The 25,888-nt window shown below is 39.4% G+C and overlaps 3 long non-coding RNA genes across 3 annotated transcripts in view; 2 read left to right on the forward strand and 1 right to left on the reverse strand.

Moving 5' to 3' along the window:
• Positions 1–6,380, forward strand: part of LOC139798053 (uncharacterized) — a 145,813-nt gene extending 139,433 nt beyond the window's left edge. Inside the window, exon 4 of the long non-coding RNA XR_011726689.1 lies at positions 5,800–6,380. This is a non-coding gene — a long non-coding RNA (uncharacterized lncRNA). The remainder of the gene's footprint in view (positions 1–5,799) is intronic.
• On the reverse strand, positions 1,707–3,975 carry LOC139798052 (uncharacterized). The gene is made up of 2 exons (XR_011726688.1): positions 3,207–3,975; positions 1,707–2,452 (listed from the first exon to the last, which is right to left on the reverse strand). It is a non-coding gene; the product is annotated as an uncharacterized lncRNA (long non-coding RNA).
• Positions 6,381–7,588: 1,208 nt separating the features above from the next.
• On the forward strand, positions 7,589–17,991 carry LOC139798543 (uncharacterized). The gene is made up of 2 exons (XR_011726851.1): positions 7,589–8,714; positions 16,422–17,991. It is a non-coding gene; the product is annotated as an uncharacterized lncRNA (long non-coding RNA).
• Positions 17,992–25,888: the final 7,897 nt, after the last annotated feature.

Consider the following 25,888-nt stretch of genomic DNA (forward strand, 5'->3'; position numbering starts at 1 on the left):
GGGTGGATAATGAGGGGAGTTGGTTCTTTGCTAGATTGAAAAACTATTGCTATGAAGGAAAAGTCTGCTTTCTCAAAGGAGACATTTCCTGAAATTAAACATGACATTTTGAAAGAAAGAGCCTGAATGCTTCATTTAGTGAGCAGTGGTATGAGGTGGCCTCGCTTGACCAAATCTGAATGTCTGGGTGTGAAAATACACAAAGTATATTGGCCTGCTCCTCAACAAATAATCATGGTAGTGAATCAAATATTTGTCTAAAAATTCTGGTGCTGCCACATGCTAGTGAAGAGGAGAGCTGGAGGGACTCTGCAGTCCCCTTCACCTTGCAGGGCATCTGTCCCTTCTGTTTTGCCAGGCTTGCCTCAGTGTGACCCAGGGCTCCTGAAAGATTCTTGTTTCTCTTTGCCAACAGGTCCCAGCCAGGGATGTATTTGCTTTCCCACTACCCTTTCACTGCAGGTCTGGTCTTGCAGAGAACTAGGAAGAAATTTCAGCCCTGTATAAAAACTGTTCCACCATGGGAGGGAGTAGGCATGAAGCTCCTGATGCAGAGGCCCTGGGCTGATAGATCCCTTCCCAAAGAGGGAAAGGATCATCATCATCATCATCATTCAGGTGGTACCTGCTGCCATCTGCCTCCAGCGTTTGCTCTTCTCCATTGCTGGTAGCTCCTGATGGAGCATCAAGGGCTGTGCTGTGAAGGACATAAATTAGCATTTCATCATGCTTAGCTGCCATTCCTCACCTCATAAAAACCCAATTTCTTTACAATATATCCCTTTATTTTAGGGGAACTCCTCCCTGAGGCAGGTACAGGTTTTTCCATCACAATATTGCATCTTATTTTCTGAAGCATTTACAGAGTACGTGTCACAGGTTTAATGGATTGAGGACACAATTATTGTTGTTATATTAAAACTTTGACTGACGGCACTAGGCCATTTTTTTTTTTTTTCCAGTAATGAATTGCAACACAAAAAATGTTTTAAAACCCACCACAGCCCATAAGGCCAGAATTCTCCTGTCAGCTACATCTCAAAATATCAAACTTTACTGACATTTTGCTTGAATTTCTTGCTTGGGTGAGAAAAGCCTGGGAGAAAACTGGAGCAATCTTCTAGCAAAAAGGGTTAGTTCCCTGCTGGCAGTTGTACTTTTTTGGGATGTTAGTCTAATATACTGTATAACCCAACAATTTGTTACCATGTGAATGTAGAATTTACTTGGACAGTGTCAGAGGAAGATTGTTAATGTTTTCTACAAATATGGGATGGAACTAACTGACACTGTGTTACTTCCTTGACTGAGAGAATATGATGCCTTGAGGTGGGAATTTTTTATATTGTTTTTCCAAATTATATTTTTCTATAAATTGCAGGTTTAATTGGTGACATTGAGTGGTAATGAGCAAAATCTTGCAGATAATAAAAGAAAAAATAATTAAATCTGAGAAATCCAACCAGCTTTTTCCAAACAAATAAATATATTTTCAGAAATTTATATACTATGTTGAAAATTTCCAGGAACATAACTCAAAGGAAGAATAAGAAATGGGTTAATGATACACACCAGCCAACCCTACTCCCCAAAACAGAGGAAAAAATCCTTTTTCTCCAGAGGTGATTCTAGGTGTAATTTGACTGACATTTTCCAAGTTGTTTTTCTCTCACTGCATCACATTAAAATAATAATAAGAGACCAAATCCGAACATAGAGATTTTTATTATTGTTTTTGGCATCTTATAGTTAAAATCAATTATTAGCTGAATTTCCTTGGGAGATCATTGGATGCTGCAAGCCTTACAGTGTTGCTGTGATCATGACATATTCCTTAACAAATGAAGTTAATAACTATGCACTGATATACTGAGATTTTCCCTAAGGAGGGAGCCTCATACTGTTTCCTATTTTCTTGTGATTGAGTGTTGCATTATTCTTGAGATTTACAAGGATGAATTCAAGTACACATGATAAACATTGTAGATGATGTATGGCCATGGGCAATACTTTACTACTTGAAGTATATCTACCATCTAATGAAGGGCCTGGTAAGTTGAAGTAGAAAGCCAAACCAGAGGAAACTTCCATGATAATTCAAGAACATTGCATGCATTCATCCATGTACTCAGAAGGCATTTATTTCTCCCCCATGCCTACTGATACAGTTCAGGGGGACAGTTCATTCTGGCTAAGTAGGTGAACCCCCCCTCAAAGGAGGTTCAGACTGTTTATGAGTACAGACTCCCTGCACAGCAGCCTTCAGCAATGAAAAAGCCATCGGCAGCTTCCAGAATGAAGATGTGCCTGGAATGTCTCAGTACTAAGGAGAAATGGGAGCAAGGAAGGATATATATCCTTATATATCCTTAGAAATTAGGAGAGGAAGAAGAAATGCCAGTTCCAAACCATCAGTGATATCAAATATAAACAGAGCTGATTAATTTTTCAGCTTTGGTTTCTACCAAGTACACAAAAAAACCTCTGACTTTCCCTGTTTTCCTGGGAGCAGTGACTTATGGACAAGGTGGATCCCATTGCACAGCTTTAATTTTGGTGAGATGGCTCAATATATCAAGATATATTAATACTAACAAGCTTTAAAGGAAGGGAAGCAAGAAGAGAGAAAAAGAGGTCCCCTTACCATAACCCTACCCAGTTCAACATGGTTTCCTTTAATGACTTTTTCATCTCAGTGACCCCATTTCTCTCCCTACAGATGAACCTGGGTCTGTAACAAACAAAATTCGAGGAGGGAGTTTTTACAGTATTTCCCATGATCCTTGTTGCATCACCAGACCAGAGCTAAAGGACAGAAAATACTCTTACAGTTCTCACATCTCAGAAACTTCTGAAATGTAAGCATCTGAGCATTTTCATTGCTGAGTTTTTGGAGTTCTTTTACTAATCCATCAGAATAATCATTTTCAATTTCTGTTTTGACTTAGCTAAAACTTTCAGACTGGGATTAATTTCTGCTCTTATATGACTAAGAAACATCTGTTTAGTTCTCCTCCAAATGATCACAGAATGGTTTGGGTTGGGGGGACTGTAAAGATCATCCAAGACCCCTGCATGGCAGGGACAGCTTCCATTCCATTGAACATGGCCTTGATCTTCAAAGGGTTTGTATACTCCATGTATAAGAACTGATTACAATAAGGCAAAGTATTCCAGAGAAAGCTCTGAAAAAGAAATATCCTCACATGGAGTTAAGATATGTGGAGTGTGGTATTATCCTGCTCAACTAATATGCCTAATATCACCTACTGTGTAAATTATTTGGGACTTTTTTTTCTTTTTATCCAATAAGATGGTCAAAGTGTTTTCATCACATCTATTACCTATAATTTTCCATTTTCAGATTTCAGAATTTCATTTGCAAATAACCTTCTTTCACTGCTTGAACAGTTTTGCAGTCAAGTGGCAGTAGCTGGAACAACAATATAACTCATCTAATTAACTCATCATTATTTCTAGCTGCCAAGCTGGATTCAAAAGCCTCTTCTGCTCACCTACTACACTTATTGAAGAACCACTTGTCTAATGAAAGCAAAAAGTAAGTGTCTTAAAGTTTTCTTGGAGCTCTTCCCAGAAAATGGCTTAATCTTGAGGATTCTAAGTGAGCTTTGTGCCCTCTGAACAGGCCACTGAGAGGAGGACTAGGGTTCCACTTGAGAAAAGATGACTACACCACTGTCATGGCTTTAACTGGCACACTGTACAGGAGTCTTTCAGAGCTAAAAGTACAAATTACTGCTGTCTGAGTTCAAGTTTCTGCACCTGGCCTCAGGCTGGGGAACAGTGTTCTTCTGCTCTTCTTTCTTTTTATGAACTTGGAACATGGGGAGCAGAGCAGTCCTCCAGAATTTATTCTCCCTTTGCACAGGATCCACACACCCACCCTATCCACTCAGTCCTTAGAAAGAAAGAAAGGACCAGCTTAATAGAGGGGCTGAAGGTGACTACACAAACTCATGTGCCTCAATTATTGGTAGGGAATCGCAAATTTTACATTTTTAAGGTTTATTCCAGCTGTTAAATATTAATGGTTTTTGTATTAAAAAGGCTTTTTATCAACTTAGCTCTCATTATTCAACCCTGAAGGCAGGAAAAACGATTGCAGAACTATGAAGATTTTCTGGGTGACCAGTGATGCTGTACACAAGGGACAAGAGTTCTACTCCCAAATCTTAGTCCTCAGAATAAGGCAAGAGGCTAAATATCCCAAATTTTTGTCCTCAGAGGAAGGGAAGAGGCTGAAACTCTTCCTTTCCAGAAGAACACCAAAGAGGCCACGCATTTCATTACAGAGGACCTTCAGTGACCTGCACACTCAGATTAAAAATAAGGCAAGATATTTCTAGAGGGGATGGAGGGCTTGCTTCTTGCTCTCCCTTTCAGTGTTGTGGCACTAAGCTATAGATTTGGTCTGGCTCCATTCAGAGAAGAACTGATCAGGTTCTTTTCCAGTCTAGCAATTGTCAGGAACCTGTAGCTCAAAATAACTTCAGACTGACATTAATCTCTGTAAAGGGTCAACTAAGGCACTGAAGCAGTGCCTTGAGAGTATTCTATCCAAGAGGTTTTTGAAATTTTTTTACAATGCAATTAACACCACTATCCATTTGTCCCTGGAATGTTTTCCTGCATTGTATTGTCCTCCCATCCTGGTGTTTATACTGCAGTGTCAAGTTAATTAGCACTTGGTCTGTCTTCCTTATACTTTTATTCCAGTCTCATTACATTATGCAAATCTACATCTTGCTGAATCTGCCGTATTTTAGGCCACATGCTGAAATAATCAAACCCCCTCTGCATCCCATTGTTGTTATCCTCTTTATTTCTGGGGTTTAATAATTTCTGTGCATTTGCTTGTGTCTGTGCATGTGTGCTTCCTTATTTAGAAGCAATTGAAATCTTAATTTCAGTTCTCATATAAACAGTATCACTGCCATTCTAAGTAGATGGCATAAAATTGCCAGCTTTCCTCTCCTAAGTGTTTCTGACAGAACCTCTCATTTTGCAATATATATTTATCAGTCTGGTACTGAGTATCATCTCACCTCATTCATAGGTGGCACTTTTTATCTCCCAGACAGAAATACCAGAAATGGATGGTAAGCCTAGTCTTGTGAACTCAAGTGAAAAAAGATTGTTTCAGCTCTAAGAATCAAACATTTAGCTGAATTATAAACCTGAAACTTAAAGCTTGAAATTTAAGCTTAAGAAAACAACTTGGGGAAATCAGGCATATGCTGTCATTCCATGACCTCTATGGAGTAAAATAATAAATAATAAAATCATTTACAGTAAGGTCTCCAGTGTGCTGGCAATTTTCAAAATACTTCAGAAAAGTAATTCCTTGTTCAAGAACTTTTTCAGTCAAAAACACAGAGAGACTGTTACATGCATACCCCTGAAATGCTGAGGAGGGCTTCATAACTGGAATTGTGAAGGTTTTTTCATTAAAAAGTTGAAACCAGGTTCTTGGCAGTCTAGTGAACTGTAGTATATCTAATATTCAGCTGATTTATGGTTGTCAATCAAATGCCATAACAGGTTTGGTCAGGTTAGGGTCAGCAGGATAATTGGGATTGCAGGTAAACTTGCATCCTATAGTGCCATGTTATTTTGCTGCAGAAACCTTGAAGAGTGAAAACAGACAACTTCAAAAAACTGGTAATTCAGAAAATCATCTGTCCATCAGAAATACTTCCTGTGAATTAGACTTGTTTTAAAGGACTTTTAAAGGACATCTTCTAACTAGCTATTAACTAGTGTATTCCTTTCTTTTAGCCTTCTGCCCTTTGGGAGCCCCTTACAGAGGAGCAGATGCTGGGTAAGAAAGTCCCATCTCTTCTCCAGGCCCAAAAGGGTGGTACTGGAAGCCCTTTCCAGGAAGGAAATCAGGCAATGGGATTCAGTAGCACACAGTCAGGAAAGGCATTTCCCATCAGTGAGTAACATCACATCATTTTGTTCTTCATGAGTGAGCTAGGACCACAGGGGCTTTTCTCTTCTTTGCTGTTACACAACAAACATAATTCTTGTGCTCTTTGGGCTTTGGTGATATCAAAGTATTATTTCTTTCCTTCTTGAGCTGCAACAAGAGAAGCAACATTTTGAAGGCAAAGATGAAACAGATTTTGTTTCCTCATTTGTCTTACTAGAACTCCTCTGAACAAAATGGATCAAGCTGCTAATTATAAATCAGCTTACACTCAGAGATTAAACAGGGATTGTTACTATGAGAGGAGACTTTTCCTGTATCTCCCCTTTCTGGAAAAGCTGGAAGGCACACCTAAATAAGTGAAATGGAGCAAAATGACACAGAACATGCTACATGTTGGAGATTTGCAATGATCTGTGATGATAAAAGCAACAAGATCAGTAGCAGCCAGACAAAAAAATGATGATTTTCTAATTCTTTGAAGTGGCCAACTCCACCACAGACCCTTCAGACAGATGAATGCAAAATGTATCTATGCTATCTTAGGCTGAAACATCAGAAATTTAAACAAGAGCCTGTAGTCTGGGCAAGAGTCCTGTTGGCCCAGAGTCCTTTTGAGATTAAGAGTTTCTCAGCACAGGAGATGATACAGGTGAGGGGGAAAGGGAAGGGACATATGACCTCTTGGCCAGCTCACTTGTTGGGTGAAACTGGGATTCCAACATAATCAGTTAATTAGGAAATCATTTCTGTACTGATCATCAGCACTGCCTGCCTGAAAACACATCACAGCACTTGTATTGAAGCAAGAAAAGTGTCACTTTATGTTTCTGTTGTCACTTACCTGTCTAATAGGCTTATAATTGAAACCACTGTTATCATGGAGTTTCTATAATAAGCAATAAGCACTAAAATAATGCATAGAGCCCTCCAAGTCTGTGGAGAGAATGTATAAATCATGTAATCAACAACAGCTTACTTTGTGAATCCCAAAAAATGATTAAAAATAATGACACTTCCCCAAGGAACTCTTCACAGAAACATCTCCTAAATTCAGGAACTTTGGGATCAAAGTCTGGATCTTGAAATAATGGCTCTAAGACATTTTTAAGTTTTAAAGTCTAATCCCAAGCCTATAAACCCAATTGATAGTTTGCCTTAAAGTCATACAAGTTTAGACCAGGCCTTAAAAAGATAAAGCATTCCCAGGCCTCGTGCAGTACTATGCTCATGGAGTTCACTGGCAAAAGAAGAAAAATAAAAAAGTCTGAAGCCAGCTCCAGTGGCTGCCTTACCAGTGGCAAAGCAGGGTTCATTCATCTTTCTGGTTTCATCTGCTCTATAACTTTTCCTCTCAAACTACTTAGAACAGGAAGAAAGGAAGACTCAGGTGGCTGGTATTTCTTTTACTCCATCTATTTCTAGTGAAGTAATGGAGGTCAGGATGTTAAAGGAATCTCATTATCTTTGCATCCTTCCCACAATATAAATGAGTTGAGAAGCAATAACACACCAGGTAAAAAAAAAAGAAAAGTGTTTGGATGTAGAGAGACTTGGGCATCTTGCTCACTAGAGGACTACAATTGTACCATAATCTTCAGAAATTTGGCCACTGACCATAATTAACACATAAAGTTCCTTGAGGGGAATAGTATTGCACATGCTTCAGGTTTCTTGTCAATTAATACTTGAACTGCAGCTTTTCCTCCTGGCAGACACTTCCCCTGCCCATGAAGAAAGGAGTTCTCTCCATTTGTGAACAAACTGGTGAATCAAGCACTTTCTCATCTTATTGCTGGTGTTACTGAGAGTATATTTACATCCTGGGAGCAGAGAAAAAGGAAACATAGCCCAGACAGAAATATTGACAAGAAATCCTGACCTTTTTGGTTTATGTAAGTCATTTACCTAGCCAGTGCTGGCACCATATAGCAGCTGAGTTAGCTGCAAGAGAAACCTGAACAATTTTTCTCATTAAATACCCAATGAGTTAGTGACTAACTACTTGAAAGTAATCCTAAGAAAACAGTGTGACCTCTTTCACTCTCTTACATCTGTTTTAATACCTTCATTTAAGTGAGGAGATTTGACTTTATAGAATATTCAGTCTTGCTCAAAAATACAAGACTTCTGCCCCCCAAATCTTTTTGATTAAACAGAATGCCTTATTCTGTCTTGGTCTAATTTGTGTAATAAATTAGATCCCTCACTGTAGATTTCTAAATTATAGTTGAGCCAGTTAGCAAGTTCTACTTCTTATGGCACAACTAATTCTGAGCACTAAATAATTCTTGGGTGTATATAATTGATGTAGATTTTTCCTGTTTCTCCTAATAAAATGTCCTACATACATCTCCTCTGTATAAAATGACAAAAGTTTTGTTTCCTTTCTGTTGCACTTAAGTTATTATTTCTTGTGGTCATCTCACACCTCTTTTGAGGCCACTCAGCTGAGTGTGGGATACCTTCATGTCAGTTATGACTGCTTAAATCCTTAGTGCTGGTTTCTTTTGTGTGCTTGCAGATCAAAAGATCACACTCAGACCTCTCGGTGAGCTGTCCTTAAAGATGCCATAATGATGCTGTATCCTCCAGAGCTTGCCTTCTCTGCATCACACTATTCTGGCTTCACCAAATGTCTTGAAGGACTCACTGCACAACAAAATAAATCAAGACAGAGAACAAGATCTTAACAGAGCTTAAAAAATGCAATAGTGAAAATGCTGGAGTTGAAACTTCCTTTAAGAAGCCGAGTGCTGAGGTAAGTGCCTGGCGATGACTTTTTTCACAGCTCTTTAGGAGAATGTCCTTTACTGTTCTGCATGGCACTTTTCCTTATATGAAGTGTGCTTCTTGCACCAGAAGTGTTCAGCTCTTAAAAAACAAACTCTTTCCACATCGTATAATCAACTTGGAAATTTCATACCTGCTCTCAACTATGAGCTCATTACAGTCACTTGCAAAAAAAGTTTCTTTTCCCATGGTGTCACAGAAACCAGGAGAAAGACTCCCTGGGACTAGGGCAGTAGAGTACTGTTTTTCTGGTGGAATAATGTGTCTTTCTGGGGAGCTTGCTTGCAGAAGTACAATGTATAGCCTGGGCAGCAGCAGCACAAATGTTCTCAAAGCATCCTGAAAAGCAAATGTTCTGCATAATCTCGTACAAACATTTCACACACTGTCACAGATGTTTGCCTAAATTCTTGCCTAAATTTCAAGGCTTCCACAGTCTGTATTTGCATGATCAAAGAATCTTGGGACCCTGAACTGGGTCTTACACAGTTGAGTTAATTCTCTTATTAATCTTGTTTGCTGTAGGCCATTCTTTGAATATCTTGTGCCAAATTTTGATATCAAAGTGGGAAATAGAAACGAGATTTACCCAACACATGTGCAGCATTTGCCTCTCCCAGCTGTGGCAGGCAGAGGTGTGCTCTGAGCTGCCCCCAGAGTTCCAGCCTGTGCAGCTGGGCAGAGATGACTGAACCCTGGCAGATGGTCTGGAGCTTTGTTGTTCTGAGGGGAAATATTCTGCCCTCAGACAAGGATGGGTTTGTTTATGTGGCTTGGTTGTCAGAAAATTTAGTTTTAGAAAGGTTTATCCTGAGGGGATAGGTGAAGGCAAAGGGGGGGTGCAGATGCAGGCCTGTGGTGATCTGACCTTCCTCAGGAGACTTCCCATGGCAGCTCCCCATGGCAAGCATGTGCTTTGTGCTTCTGTCCTCTGCCCCAGAGGAGCTGAACTCTCTCACTTCAACTTTCCCCAGTAAATCAGCTGCCACAGCATTCCCTCTGAATGCATCTTTGCCAATACTGCTCTGGTGGCCTGGACTGTACAGAGGAAAATTACTGCCTTTTTTTTTTTTTTTTTTCCTTTTCTTACTCCATAATATAATGTGTCTCTGACCAAAGCCCAAGTCTGCATTGCCCTTCCTTCTGATGCTGCTTCATGTTGCAAATTCATCCCTGATTTCTCTATTGCCAGCCCTCAGTCTCTTTGAACAGTACTGTTCATTCCATTGAATACAACATTAATTTATTGGTGTTTTTAGACCAGTGAGTGCTATTCTGTCAGGGGCTGGACTAGACCATGTAGAGACAATATAATATCAGTGGCAGACAAATTAAAAACTGATGATTCAAAAATAGAAGGGAAAGGAGGAACAGCAGACAGAGTTTGGTGAATAATGGATCTTTCATTTTTGTGGTAGGCCAAAAAAAGATTTTTAAAAATTGCTCACAACAAACTTTTAAAACCATAAGCACAATATCTAAAAAACAATAAAATATTGATTTCAAATGGCTCTATGGTATTTTGTTTAACTTGAAATTAAAAGCCTTGCAGGTTTTTTTATTGATGTTCTTTTACTGTCATGTAATAACTTATAACTCTCTTTTCAAGAGATCTCCTTTGTTTTCATTCTTCAACAAAAATGGTACTTTAAAGGGCAATATAGATTTGTATTATTTTTAATATTTATTTAAAAAAATTTCTTTTTAATGAATTGTATTAACCAAATCTGATATTAGTAGCAAATTTACAGTCCAGTTTTAGTTTCTCCAGGACCAATTTTGGAAAAACTGACTGTTAATTCAGTGTCCATTTAAATACATAGAATGCAGGCAGAGAGAGGAAGGAGATGAACAGCTGAGGGTGCAATGGGTAAGAATGGGAAAATCAAAGGGAAAGAATACAGTACACAGAGAAAATGAGAGATAGGAAAAAGTTAAAACTAGAGGAAGAATTTGAAGATTCACAGGGAGAGAAATAGAGATATTATGCTAGAGAATGTTAAGTGTACAAAAAACATCACAGTCACCACTTCAACTGCAAGAAAGAGGGGAAAAAAGCCTTGACAGAAGGTGCTGCACCTGAGGTCAAAATATCTCTTCAGACTGAGGAATATTTCTTCACTGAAGACATAAAGTGCCAAAGGTGGCCAGACTCCCCAGACTCCCTAGTCAGGCTTTCTGCTTAGGTGTCTTAGGAGGGATAAAACCAGCAAAGGCCTTTTAAAAAGTGTATTCATATTCTCTTTTTTTGTGGCCCTTTCCTCACATGTATTTGGTATCTAATCTCAGGGAAAAGGCTAGTAAACTGGGATGCTTTATTTATAGTGTTATATAGAAAGTTGCATCATAGGTCATGGAAGAAAAGGATAAATTACAGAAAACCACTCATGGTTCCTTGGGGAATTATGCAGCTTGCTGGCAATAGCACTCAGACTACTGGTATGGATATCTAGGCCTTGCAACAACGATACCAAAATTGTCCTCAGTTCTGCTGCCTTTTTGATACTGTCAAGAATAATATTAAGTCTTCTGTAAGGTTTTGCACTAGGACAGGTGAGCCAACATATTGGCATCTGCTTCTTTTGGTTGTAAGTCTCTGTGCCCAGAGGAGGACAACAGGCAATCACACCAGCTCTTGTTTAGCTCCAGGCTACAGCTTGGGCTTGATTTGGCTTGGCAGTTGCCTTGGTAATCCTTACACCTGTGCCTCCCTACTACAAAAACCCTTTAAGTGAGCACTGAGTTCAGAACAAAGATGTTTGCAGCAGCCAGGTTATTTTCCCTATCCTCTGTTCCTTAGCTTTATGCCTGTGATATTGGAGCTGCCATTCTCTGAGATCAATGCTTTCAAAATACTTACTTTGCTGTTTACATATTCTGAAAAAGTCATGTGCTGCCCACTGGTGTCTCTGGAATGCATGTATACACTGCATTAATGCCACTAAATTGGCAATAGATGTAAATGATAGCTGATGTAAGGCTGCTTTGTTTGATCCTATTTCTCTTCATCTTAATACACAATTGCAGTAATTGCCAGATCCTTTTTATTTCCAGAAGAAAGCTGACTTCCAGAATAGCTCTTGTGCATTATTACAAGTGAAATCAGAGCCAGCAGGCTGCCACAGAGGTTCAACATTCCTTGCTTTGAAATAGAACAAACCTTTGCCTAGTATGAGGTGTTAGGGTCTTTCTTTTTTGACTGCCACAAGATTAAACTCTTTCACTGTTTTCACAAGAGCTAATGAATGATAACCCCAGAGTCATTGCGTTCCTGGGTGCCAACCAATGTCAGTGGCCCATCAGTTATGTCATCACAATCTGCTACTCACAAACTATGAAACCATGCTCACAATTCCAGCATGAAAACCTGCAGCTGAAAATTTCTGGAGAATTGGCTTATACTCATCCCTATGGAATGCTCGCCTGAACATGCTCTTAAATGTAGGATTCTCTTGTCTCTGCCACTGGCTCACACCATTCTCTCCACAGTGACACAAGGTAACATGAAGAATACTCTCCTTTAGCTGATCATGGAATCACAGAATAGTTTGGGTTGGAAGGGACCTTAAGGATCATCGACTCTAAGTTCTGTCCAACCTGTCCTTCAACACTTGCAGGGATGATGTTGGGCCTGAAATGACTTCCTTGTGTCTGCTCTGTAAATTCATTCACCCATTGCCAAGAGGAGTATTCTTTTCCACCAGGTATCAAACCATCTAATACTGAAGCTTTTTATTAAAATGAACATAGTATAATCTAGCCATAATAAGTAAATAGTTGTTTTAGTGGTTATTATATACTTACTGTTAGACATCTCATCTCAGAGGCAGGTTGCATGAATCACAGTAATTGTGCATAGTGGAGACTGGCAATGATAACTTCATCTGCATTTACTAGACAAACCTCTTCTGAGCTGTTGTATAAAATATGGAGGGAGACAACATTTCTGTTGTGACTGAGGCATGCAGTGAAGAATTTCTGTCTGGTGTCTTTGCTCTTCCCAGCAGTTCTCTCCTAAGTGACCACATCTACTGTTTCATTTAAAAAAAAAATTTAAAAAAGGATACAGAACATTAGAGTATTTCTTTGTGTGTTGAAAAATTATAAAATAAAAGACTCCAAAAAAGCAGTTAAATTTCTCCACTTATCATAAGTCAGCTCACAGTTGCAATGGAGCTGAAATGTTCTTGCTTCTCAGGTGGCAGATTACAGTCAGGACATGAACTTCACCATGGGCTGAGGCTTTCAGACCCTTGGTGCAGGACATTTCCAAGGCACTGGAGTGCAAACAGCAAGTGAGCTTCCCCACATTTCACAAAGTAGTTTGTCAAGAAAATGGGCAGGGATCTACAGGAACTTTATAAAAATGGATCCCACTAGGTAAAGAATTTCTTTCTGATAACAACATACCTGCCTGATCATCCTTACACCACCTTACCTGTGGTTTTCTGAAGCCTTTTTTTTAGGAGTGATTCTGCAGAGCTGACATCCAGCTCTCCAAACCACATTATTTCAAAAGGATCTGTAACTGCAGAATTACACTTGGGTTCACATCCCCATTATATGGTGGTAATATATTAACCTAGAACAAGTCTGGTTGTCTTTCCCCTCTCCATAGATTTTGCAGACTGTTGTATCAGGATATTAATATCCAACAGTATTTATAACTTCTAGTGATGATTGCCAAAATTTAAAAATATTAAAAGAAATATATAATCTATAAGATTGTGGGGTAACTATTTGGTATCACAAGGAGTCTTAATACAATGTGATCCTATAAAATTCATCCATGAATCTAGTAGAGTCATCAACTAAAATAAGACTAGAAAAGAGTACTACAAGTTCTCTTAAGTGATTCTTTCCTTCACTACATACTGATATTTTTGGAAGATGTTAAAGCTCTTGTTGAACTCTGGATCAAATACAGCATGAGCTATACCTTTTTTTCTGAGCATTTCAGTTCTCTTTGTTAAATAATGGATCTGAGAAAACCAAACATATCTCGTGTGAGGATGTTGAAATTAGTTATGGTCCCTTATGGTTCCTCTTCAGGCAAACCTTAATGGCAGTATAAAGTTAATATTGAAATTAAGTTAGATGAGAGTATTTTAATCCATATATTTATGACTGAGCTGATCTTCTTTGCAACTAAAGGTAAGAAAATAATTTCTCCAGTGACGCTTTTCTTCCATTCCAAGTCTTTATATTCAAATGTCAATATGCAATGTTGCAAGATGGATATTTATAATTACCCTGATTTCATTAGCTAAAAAGCCAGAATTAGATGGTAAAAATTAGATTTTAATGAACAATTTCGAGTTGAGGAAGTTATGAATTGGCGTCTTGAGGATATCATCATGACTTAGAAATGAGGCAAATTAGACAAGTCTGATAGGAAAAAAAATGGTAAGTTTGAGAGGAGATTAAAATAACTTCAAACAGAGCAGAGGGGTAGAAGGAGTAGAGAAGAATATGGAATTAGATTTAAAATCTTAATTATTATTTTAATATTGCAAAATAATTCTGAACGGGGTTGGTAGAAACTGAGGACAAGACTTCAAGAGCAGGCAAACACTGAGCTGGGGAGAAAGCATAAAGTTATCCAACAGAGCAGCACATTCTGCACCTCCACCTTCCACTTTGGAAATCAGTGAGGTCACCTGCACTGAAAAAAATATCCAAGCAGATTGCATCTATGATACCCACTTGTGCTTCAACACAGGCCATGGGTGGCTTTGCACTTCTGCCTTGTGGATGTGTTGATTCTCCATGAGTGGAGCTGGGCTGAGGCCAGTGATATTAAAAAAAATAAATCTGAAATTAACGAAGGTGGTGATGATTAGGGAAGAAAGGCAGCTGTTTAAAATATACTACATAAAAAATCAGTACAGAAATATCTCTGTCATATACACTGCAGGTGTAACGTGGATTGAAATTGTGCTGTGGTGGATACCTTTTTGCACGGCTTTTGATTAAAATTTTTAACAACTGAATGGATGAGGCTAAGAAAGAAGAAGGAATCAGTGGACTCAAAAAGGTCAAACACTTGGAAACAAACCTGAGTTGTCATAAATTCTAATTCAGTATCATAGATATTAAACTGTGTCATGTCCAAAAGCAACTTCTCAGTATAACTGCATTTTTACTGCAGCCATTTTAAAATGATGGCTTTTGTGGCATACACGTGTCACTTTTGTTATATGCAGTTATATACACACAGATGACTGTTGATGTTACTACCCTCTCTCCCCCTCAGCTATTAAATAAACTCAGAAATTACAATGACATTAAAACCAGTTCGAGCAATTTTATGTGGTCATTAAGTCAGAATATTCCACTCTGGAGGTTTCTGCTATTCAGCAGCCTTGAAATTACTTAGATCAATTAAGTGAGTTATATTTTTTATATGGAATATAGGAATGTGGTTTCTTGCCACTGTGGGGAAATATAAATAATGAAACAAGGAGAATCTCCAGCAACATCTTTGTAGTCTTGTGCTGCTTTTTTCACTTCTGAATGTCTTCACTTGGTTGGGCTTGTTTTTAATTTCTTGGTGACATCACAGAATGTTAAGAGGTTGGAAGGGACCTCTGAGAATCATCTGGTCCAACCCCCCTGCTAGAGCAGGATTCCCTAGAGCTGGTTTGATAGGAATTAGCTGGTCAAGTACAATGAAAGAGTGGCTTCAGAGCAAGTATTGCTTTCTGTAAAGTGAAAAGGCTGGAAGACAGTTTTGAGGCTTACAAGAAAGCTGATTGAAAGGCTGTGTAATTAAATGGGTTGTATGCTGTGCCCATGCTGCAGAACATAATAGGACTTAACCAGAAAATGAATCTGATAACCTGGTGCCCAGTGCCATGCTAATTTTTATGCTGTTGTGCAGCCCAGTCACTAAATTATAGTTATGCAGGATTAATTAGTATTGTTCTCCATAAAGCTCATATTCAATGGAAATGAGGGGGATTAGCAGGGAGTTATGCAGTGACTTACAAAAAAGGAAACACATTTTTAAGCAGGGATCTTAGGATATATAAATTAAAAACCAAGGGGTTTACTTTCAAATATCAATGGCCCACTGTATCAGGTCTGGTTTTTCTTTGCCTTGGCACTGAAATATGTTTGCAGAGATAGAGTTGGGCTTGCTAGGTGCAGTTGAACACCTTTAAGTATTACAGGAGTCATCAGATTCTACATTACAGTCTCCAGAAGGGACCTGAAGTGAACTTCTGAGACATTACCTATATAATGTGGATATTTCAACATACTTGAATTCACTACATTCTGTGTTTTTTTGGTTGGTTGGTTTTTGGTTTGGTTTGGTATTTTAATATATTTTAAGGAAAGAAAACAAAAGCAAATTCTATAAGAATCTGATGATAATCTAAAATTGCCCTTATTGTGCGAGCTCTTTTTGCATTATTCTAATGATTAATATTTTCCCTATTGCAAAGTGTGTATCTCCTCACACAGATTGTTTGTTCAACTTGGGATTCTAATCCCTGGGTTTACTGTAGCTTTATCAGCTTGAGTTTAAAAGTAAACTCACCCTCCCCACTGAAATCTGTATAAAATGGGATGAAGCTACTCCATCTCTTTTGTACACTAGTAGATTAAATTATTCAAATATTAGTCTTTTGGGCATGTTTTTCAGTCCTTCCCTCATTCCTCTTTTCAGAACACTGGCAATATCCTTCCAGAGAGGCAGACACCAGCCCTGGACATGCTATCCCTGCAGTGATTGCAGCATTGTCAGATGCAGAGGAAATACAAGGTCTTGATCTCTACTCAGAATTTTCTTGTTTATGCTGTAATATACATTTTTCACCAGAGTTTTTTTGTTGACAGAATCACATTCACTTGATTCAAGAACTCTTACCCTTGTTTCAAGCTCACTATAGCAGAATTCCTCTCTTCCCCATGTATGCAGGATGAAGCTATGTTTAGCACTCTTCAGTCCTCTTCTGTCTCTGCTGGGATGCATTAGTTGCTCACAGACTGATTTCCTTAGGGGGTCAAAGTGCAAGCAGAAACCAGACCCCTTATGCAGCATGTACATCAGACACATGGATGACTTCGCCTTTATCCTGAGAAGTTATTCTAGATAAATTTCAGTGAGCACAAAAGGGCATCCTATTTGTTTGCTTTCTCCTCAGAAAGGTAGAGGAAGGTACCACAGAACAGTTAATGTTGTTTCCTATAGTCTTCCCTAAGAATCTGTAAATAGATACTGTCTGAGATAGACAGACATTTAATCTGATCCAGTACTGCAATTCTTATCTTCTTTGAGGGTAAGGAAAAGAAAGAAGAAGAAAGCTAACAGGAGAACATGGGTAAAATCCCATCCCAGAGTTTAACAGAACAACAACAACAAAAAAACAAGCCCAAGAATCGAGAAACTGGCACAGAAATACACAGAGACCTTTTCAAGAAATACTGCTCATCCTCATGTATTTTTCTCAAGACTGGGCTTTGATTGCAGCCTCCTGCTCCCTCCTGCTGGCAGCAGCCTGCTCATGGATGCACACATCAGTGGGTAGCACTTCCCACCCTGGACACTACATGGGGACTCAAAACAAAGAGCTACAATGCTGGAAACTTGAGTCTGCCCTAAAAATAAACCCAGCAAATACCAGAGACAGACACTTTCTGTGGCAGTGGCAAAGACAAGAGCATGGCACCTCTCACAGCCCAAGGATTTGCACAGTGCAAACTTATTTACGCTCCCTAGTGCCAGTAGGTTACACAGGTTGGAAGACATAATTCCTCACTTTGTGAAGAAGGTTGGTAGATGGATTGGAAACAAGACAGAACCAGTAACTTGGTTGACATTGCTATCAGCTTACATTTCTCACCCTCTCTACTCTGCTCCAGCTTTCTTTTTTAACTGGTTCAAACCACTTGCAGTCAATCTCCAAATCTGTGGGGTTTTTTAATGAGAAGAGGAGCTGTGAGAGATTTTACGTTTTTTAAAAAATTATTATTTGGTATACACTTAGTGCATGTGAATGTGCATCTCTGTACTCTTTTGTTAACGTGGCTGTTATTCTTCTTTTCTTCCAGCCCCTCCTCAAGCATGTCTGCAAATCAATCTGGTTTTGTGTTCAATGTAAGTTATCAGTCATATATTCATGAGCAAATGTTTTCATATTAAGGGGAAGGAAATATTCTAATGTATTCATTCTATTACTGTTCCTTGGAAATGATCCAGATTTGCAATAAACCAGTGATTGGGAATGCACAAAGTATTTTAGTAATCCTAATTATTTTTATTTAAATTCCTCTAATAGTTTAAATTGATACTGAATTTGTTTAGAAGCCATTACAAAGGGATTCCCCCCCGCACCCCACCAAGTAGTTCAGAAGCACACAGGGAACTTCAGCTGGAGACAAAATATGTTATTCATATTCTAGGCTGCCAATGGTATGAGAAAGGGAAGTTTTTGTATGCAAAAAGAAGGTGGAGGAAAAAAAAAAGCAAACAAAGATGCTATATATACACTCAATTATTATTTAAAAATTCATCTGATTTTAAAAAAAAAGTTACAACAGCAATTTTTCTGTCTTCAGGAGTTTATAATCAGACACCCACTGACTTCCTACACTACTGGCATTAACACAGATTTGACAGTATGAAAAGACCTACACAAGAGATTGCATCTCCCCCTGCCTACTTTTTTTAAAAATTATTATTATTTTTTCCATCTTATCTGCATTTTTGCCCTACTGTTACTGTCACACTTTGCAGTTTTCATGTAAATTTAATCTGAAGTCTTCATAAGAATGCTTTGCTCATGCCCAGAATTTCTTATCCTTTCACTTCCTGATAGGATGGGAAGACCTGAAGGTGATAACACTCAGCTCTCCAACAGGTATCTCAGAAACCTTGGAAACCATCACTGGAACCATTCTGATGAAGGTCCATAAGGCACTTCCTGCATATCTACTAAGATCTTGGTAATGACTTTGTACAAGCATGAAAATGTTATTGCTGGGGTCTCCCTGAGCTGAGGCCAGAACTGCAGGCAGAAAGTATTGTCAGTCAAAGGGTTCTAAGTCTTTTCTAGATTTTTCATGGCTCTAGACATAGCAGTAAAGGTACAAGTAGGATCAGTGGCCTTTGTGCTCCTGGTGATACTGACAGTAAGAAGCCATCCTTGGCTTGGTGAGCTGATGGCTCCAGGTCTGGATTTCTAGGGGGCCTCTGGACTACAGGAAGCAAAGCTGCTACATCTATATTTAGGAGTCTTATTCTTGTAGTGGACTGATCTGTTCAATGAATTCCTTTTCAAGCTCCCTCCAACAAGAAATTACTACAGTTTTGCATCCTTTTGACCCTACCTAGCAGTATCAATGGCATTACATTAGCATAAAATCAAAGCAGTGGAAGAATGAAAAAAAAGTTAGAATTATCTCTATAATAAGTTAAAATTTATGCTCCATGACAATTTTGAAAATAACTGTAGCTTGACAAATTGCCTGTAAACGAGAATCCATGGATACCTCATTACTTACAGAGCAAATTCATGATGACACAAAAGTTTCTTAAAAGATTTGGCGGAGCCTTGCTCATTAAATTAATTTTGAAGTGCTAATTTGGCACCATTTTAGTAATGCACACTTATTCATGATATAAAATTTGACATGTTCAAATTAAAAAAAAAAAAAAGTTTAAATGGCATTAAAATTTGTTTGAGAAATGTGCTCTTTATATATATACTATAATTAGTATAACCATATTTTACTGCTTTCTTTAGTTGCAAGTGAAGACACGAGTGTTTCATATAATGCTGTTCCATTTTACAAGAGCATGTGAATGAAATCCTTGAGTCCAACTTCATCATCTCTAGACCCTTGCTTTAGGGCAAAAATCTATACTGTTTGCATTAGCTTACCTTGACCCGTTAATGGTGTGAGTGGAAAAAGTAGTAATTTCTGAAAAATAGTCAGTAATGTTCTCTCTGCTGAAAAAACAGCCACTTAGAGTTAGCCAATAATAATCATGAAGCCCTACTCAACACTTTTAGAAAGAAATGTGCTACCATTGTATCCTTTGTTTGTGAATTACCTCTGATTTTAAAATGGTTACTCTGAAGATGGGGAATTTGGGCTCTGGACTAGAAAGATTCAAAATCTTGATCCTGAATGATGACCTGCATTACTCTGGAAGTGTGTTATCTTTTTGAGCAGGACTTATTTGTACCCTGAAATGCAAAAATTGTAGTGGGAGTGAATAAGAGGAAACCTGACTGTGAAGGCCAGTGCATAACACACACAGCAAGGGTATGAGAAATTCAGATATATTCACCCCTAGCTAAGAGAATAAGAAAAGAAAGGAGGTTGAGGGCAGATCCTTGAAACCTTCATGCATGCACTAATCATTAAGGCAAAGTTTAGACTGCACTTGGTTTTATGTTTGTATCAGCACTTGCAAGACTTTTTTAGACAGCTCTTCCTAGATTTTCATCATTCTCAAGGACTTTGGGAGCATTTAGAGACCACTAAGACACTGTGCTTCTCAAAACCATGCTGGCAAGATCTGTGAGCTAAATGGATGTGCTTCTGTACAAATGCAATGCTTAAACATGTGAACATATAAAGGACTTCATTTTTTTCAGGTTATCCAGGGGAACAGCCCATATTCTCTGAGGTACTTGGGCAATAGTCATCAATCACCCATCCAACTGCAGACTAGGGTTAAACCACACAGAAAGCCACTTTAGTTGGAATATCTGCATTCTGGGTTTTACCATAACCATCCCTTTGTCTCTGGTGTAATGAAGGGAGGGAGACACAATCAGTTGATGCTGTGAACCCTGGTGATGGTACACTAGGCTGATCACAATGCAAAGGCATTTAGTCTAGCAGTGTTAACTTAGGGAAGGTTGTATATTTATCTAGCTAGCTACCTGTCAGATAAGCAAGTCTATTATTATCTGTATATGTATTTGTTTGAAATTCTATGCTATGATCTAAACTTTCTATTGATGCAATCATCATTTCTCAAGTCAGAGAACATTTTCTTTATGCAAAATTTTCCTTCTTGAAATAATCAGGGAGTTGGAGTCTTGATTTTTTCCCTCTGTTCAGTCCTTTATAAGATGTGACTAATAATTGCAGTATTTCCACTGGCTGTTGTAGCAATAGCTCATCCATTCCACATTCTCTTTGAAGTAATCCATCCTCACAAATGAGGTTGATTCCGCTTTTCTAATTCAATTAACTACCAAAAAAAGGTTGCTAGATTTTACAGGTGTCACATTTTCATGGATAAAAAGATGGAAGCCACTGGAAAGTGTCTAGTCCATGGAAAATGTGGTCCTGAAGAAGTCTTTGAGTATGCTTGACCGAGTCATAATCAGTGTATGTATGGAAGGATTTCTTTTTAGAATCATAGAATAACAGAGTCTTAGGGGTTGGAAGGGACCTCTGGAGATCATCCAATTCCCCTGCCAAAACAGGATTACCTAGGCAGGTCACACAGAAATGTGTCCAGGCAGGTCTTGAAAGTCTGTAGAGGATACTCCACAGCCTCTTTGGGCAACCTGGTCCAGTGCTCTGTCAACCCTTAGAGTAAAAAAGTTTTTCCTCACATTGAGGCAGAACGTCCTGTGTTCCAGTTTGTATCTGTTGCCCCTCATCCTATCACAGAGCATCACTGAAAATATACTGGCCCTTTCTCCTTGACACCCACCCTTCAGGTATTTATAAACATTAATAAGGTCCCTTCTCAGTCTTCAACAGACTAACCAGCCCCAGGTCTCTCAACCTATCCTCATAAGGCAGATGTTCCTGTCCACTCTTCATCCTTGTAGCCCTCAGTTGGACTTTCTCCAGTATATCCCTGTCTCTCTTGTACTGGGAAGCCTGGAACAGGACACAATACTGCAGATGTGGTCTCACTAGGGCAGTGTAGAGTAGGATGAGAACCTTCCTCAACCTGCTGGAAACATATTTCATAAATGCACCATTGGACACCATTGACCTTCTTGGCCACAAGGGCGCATTGGTGTCCTGTGGATAACTTACTGTGCACCAGTACTTCAAGGTCTTCTCCATGGAGCTGCTTTCCAGCAAGTCAACCCCTAACCTGTACTGGTGCATGGTGTTATTCCTCCCCAGATGAAGGACTCTACATTTACTCTTATTGAGCCTCATCAGGTTCCCTTTTCTCCAGCTCTCCAGTCTGCCAGACCTTGCTGAATGGCTGCACAGCCTTCAAGTGAATCAACCAATCCTCCCAGTTTCTGTCACCTTCAAACTTGCTGAGGGTATGTTCTGTCCCCTCACCCAAGTCATTGATGCATGTATTAACACTGGGCCCAGTACTGACCCCTGGGGAACACCAGTAGTCACAGGTCTCCAGCTGGACTCTGTGCTGTTGATCACAACCCTGTGATTGATCACAATCCCTTGTTTAACCAGTTCTCAATCCCCATCCACTCTTCTAACCCACACTTTCTGAGTCTGCCCATGAGGATGTTAGGGGAGACAGTGTAAAAAGCCTTGCTAAAGTCAAGGTAGCCAACATCTGCAGCTCTCCCTGCATCTCCCCATTCAGTCACAACATCATAAAAGGTTATCAGATTAGTCTGCATGATTTCCACTTGGTGAATCCATGCTGGCTACTCCTGATAACCTGCTTCTAGAAGGTGTTTGTAAGTAAATATGAACACTACTTGAAGCAGCTTCTTTCCTTGGAAAAAGGTTGAAGCTGCTCACTGGAGCATCATTTAGAGTATCCTGCCTTCAAAGCAAATGTAAGGTTCCCTAGATGGTAGCAGCTGTCCTTCCCTCTGAAAATAGGATGGGGAATTATGGTCCTAGAACTATAGCAGATCACAGTAAATGTGTTTCATGAGTTAGAAGTGTAGATGCACAGGGTGTGCAGCCATAAGGTATTTTCAGATGGAGTTGGTTTTTAGCTCTTTTATACAGTAAAGAGCTATCATTTATTTCCAGAGTCCTGGGATGCATGCCTAAAATAAACTTCCAGATTCCTTCAGCAGATTCTTCCTCCCTTTTTCCTTTGTCTCTGCCCCTTGTTTTCTCTTAATAATAGTGAAAGCAACTAATAATAAAAACAATTTGCATTATAAGCTAAACACAACTTAATTTCCTTATGGGAAGGAAATAATACTGCAAACTAAATAAAGTAAATGAATAGTGCATGAACTGCTGCCATCTCTTGGTTATATTTATCATTCCAACTATTCTAGACATATTCATCTAAATAAAAAATATTAGGGCTTTTTATAGTGTTATTTTCCTTTTCACTTCACATCCAGCCTTGCAAACACAAAGCAAGACACCATTTAATTATATTTTTTTCTGCTGCTGCTGCAATTGTCAGTTGCAACTATTAAGGTAATGTTTAAAGGTCTTCTAGCAATACTTTTTGTGTGCTTAAGCTAAAAGTCCTCTGTCTTACTTTTATGGGTTTTAGTTTTGTTGTATTTTAATCTCTATCTTTGTTAAGCTTCTAAGCATTCAGTTGCAATTTTTGTACCAGAACAGGAGTTAACTTAATTACACTGGCATTCATTTAATGAAAGGCAGGAGGACAAATGGTGGCAGTAAGGAATCACATCTGCCTAGGTGAGGCAAAATTAATTTTGAGTATATTTTTTTCCATGTTTAAAGAATGACACATTGATTGTATTCCTTATCCAGGTGTGTTCTCTGATTAGGAGCTTGCTGAAGGTACTGGTGTAACTCTGCACTTTAAGAACATTCAGATGATTTCTGGTGAAAATTGTCAGATTTCTATTGAAGATGTCAGTGGAATGACATTGGTTTCTCCCATCCAATACCATTTGCCACAATTGCTGCATTTTAATCAGTTCCTGCTGATTTCAGTAGGACATCAATTGACCTTTTCTAGGTCAATTGCAATGTGTGGACAGCTAAAATATCCTGTCTGGGCAGTCATTAGATGCCCTCTATCTGATGATACAGATGATGAATGGGAACAAAATCCTGGCAATCTCCCAATGGCAGCCACAGAGGCAGAATTTTTGCCTATTCCTCAGGTTTTTTTCCCATCCCTTGGTCCCATTCCTGTGGGACCCTTGCTTATTAACACATTTGCTGGTAGCCATACGTCACCAGGCCCTATGGCTGCACCACAGCCCATCACTTCAGACAGCAGTAGAGAAGGACCAGCATTTTTTTACTGAAAATACTAATGCAGAAGGTCTGAGAGCAAGCTAATTAAAGCCCTTCTGAGTTAGGCCAAAGGTTACATTAACACCCAGGCTATAGTTAGCAGATCCTCTCACTTTGCTGAGAGGAGGCTTAGCCATGGTCTGTCTGCTGGAGAAGCAGCAATTAGGAACCACCATTAGTGTGACAAGCAGTCACTGGTCATGTCCTACTGAAAACATTTTGTTGAACTGAGGCCTTACAAAAAAGCTTTTTATCTGAAAGATGAGAAATTGCTTGGTCTTTTCCCAGCTGGCAAAATCCATCCAGTCATGGCTGAAGATCTCTCTCCTATGGGATGTTTGTGACTCTGCAGTTCTGGACCCAATGAGTCTTTTTCCTTTCTTTTTGTCATCATGACTAAATAGCATAATTATAAACAAACACAGCTAAAACCCCCTGGCATTAAGTTGGAGATCATTTCTAGAGAGGAACAGCATCTCCCCATGTAGCAGGTTTTGCTTCACTGGTTTTTATTCATGAATTTGTTACATGACAACTTACCACAGCCTGATTTTTCTACTCACTGATGTGATTAAAACAATGTCACCCCAGAGACTTCTTGTTTGCCTGCACGTACCACAACCCTCTCAGCTTCCTCCAAAGCAAGAGCAGGGGCCTGATGAGCTGGAAATTTGGCAGGGTGAGGTCTGTTCTCATTTCATAATGGAGCCATTCTGTTTTCTCTCACTTCAGCTTGATGAAATTTCTTCCTGATGACTTAGAATCATAGAATCATAGAATTAGCTAGGTTGGAAGGGACCTCAGAGATCATCAAGTCCAACCCTTGACCCACCGGTGCGGTTGCTAGACCATGGCACTGAGTGCCACATCCAGTCTCTTTTTAAATGTCTCTAGGGATGGAGAATCCACCACCTCACCGGGCAGTCCATTCCATTGCCTGATCACCCTCTCCATAAAAAAATTCTTTCTGATATCCAGCCTAAATCTCCCCTGGCACAACTTAAGACTGTGTCCTCTTGTCTTGTTGAAAGTCGTCTGGGAAAAGAGACCAACTCCCACCTGGCTCCAACCTCCTTTCAGGGAGTTGTAGAGAGTGATGAGGTCTCCCCTGAGCCTCCTCTTCTTCAGGCTGAACACCCCCAGCTCTCTCAGCCTCTCTTCATAGGATCTGTGCTCGAGTCCCTTCACCAGCCCAGTTGCCTCCTTTGGACCTGCTCCAGGACCTCGATATCCTTCCTGAACTGAGGGGCCCAGAACTGGACACAGGACTCGAGGTGTGGCCTCACCAGGGCTGAGTACAGGGGCAGAATCCCTTCCCTGGACCTGCTGGCGTCGCTGTTTCTGATACAGGCCAGGATGCCATTGGCCTTCTTGGCCTTCTTGACTTGATTAAAGGATCAAAAAATAATAATAATAAATAAATAAAAAAAAAGGCAGCATGGTAATTCTGATCTAGGGAATGCAGTATATACCATGAAAAGTGCTGAAAAGAAGCACTTCACCCTCGGAGTGGTTCAGAGGTAAATAAAATGCTTTGGGCTGGGAGGTGAATTGTGCTGTTCTGATGAGCAGACACTTGTCAGTGTGTGTGACATAGAGCCATGGAAATGGGCTGAAAAGCCACTGTAGAAGTACAAGTAGGACCACCAGTGCTGAGATCCTGTTACTGAAGCAGTGCTTTTCTCATGGTGCTTAGTGCACCATCACCTCCCAGAAAGAAGGATTTCTATAGCTATTTTGTGGAACGATTTATCAGCAGGCAGCCTGCCTGAGGATGCAGAATTTGTAGTGATTGTTGTAGCCTTTTCCCTCTCAATGCCCAGCTCACAAGAGATTACATGGCATTGCTCAAAAAGCAGGCAAATGGCCTTCATAAGCATAAAACCATATTTTCCAGCCTATATAATTTTTTTTATTATTATTTTTATTTTTTACAAATCCAGGGCATTTTAAAAGAGCCCAGCCCTAGAAGCAGGT

Source organism: Heliangelus exortis, chromosome 7 (assembly GCF_036169615.1).
Source record: "Heliangelus exortis chromosome 7, bHelExo1.hap1, whole genome shotgun sequence".
Taxonomy (NCBI): Eukaryota; Metazoa; Chordata; class Aves; order Apodiformes; family Trochilidae; genus Heliangelus; species Heliangelus exortis.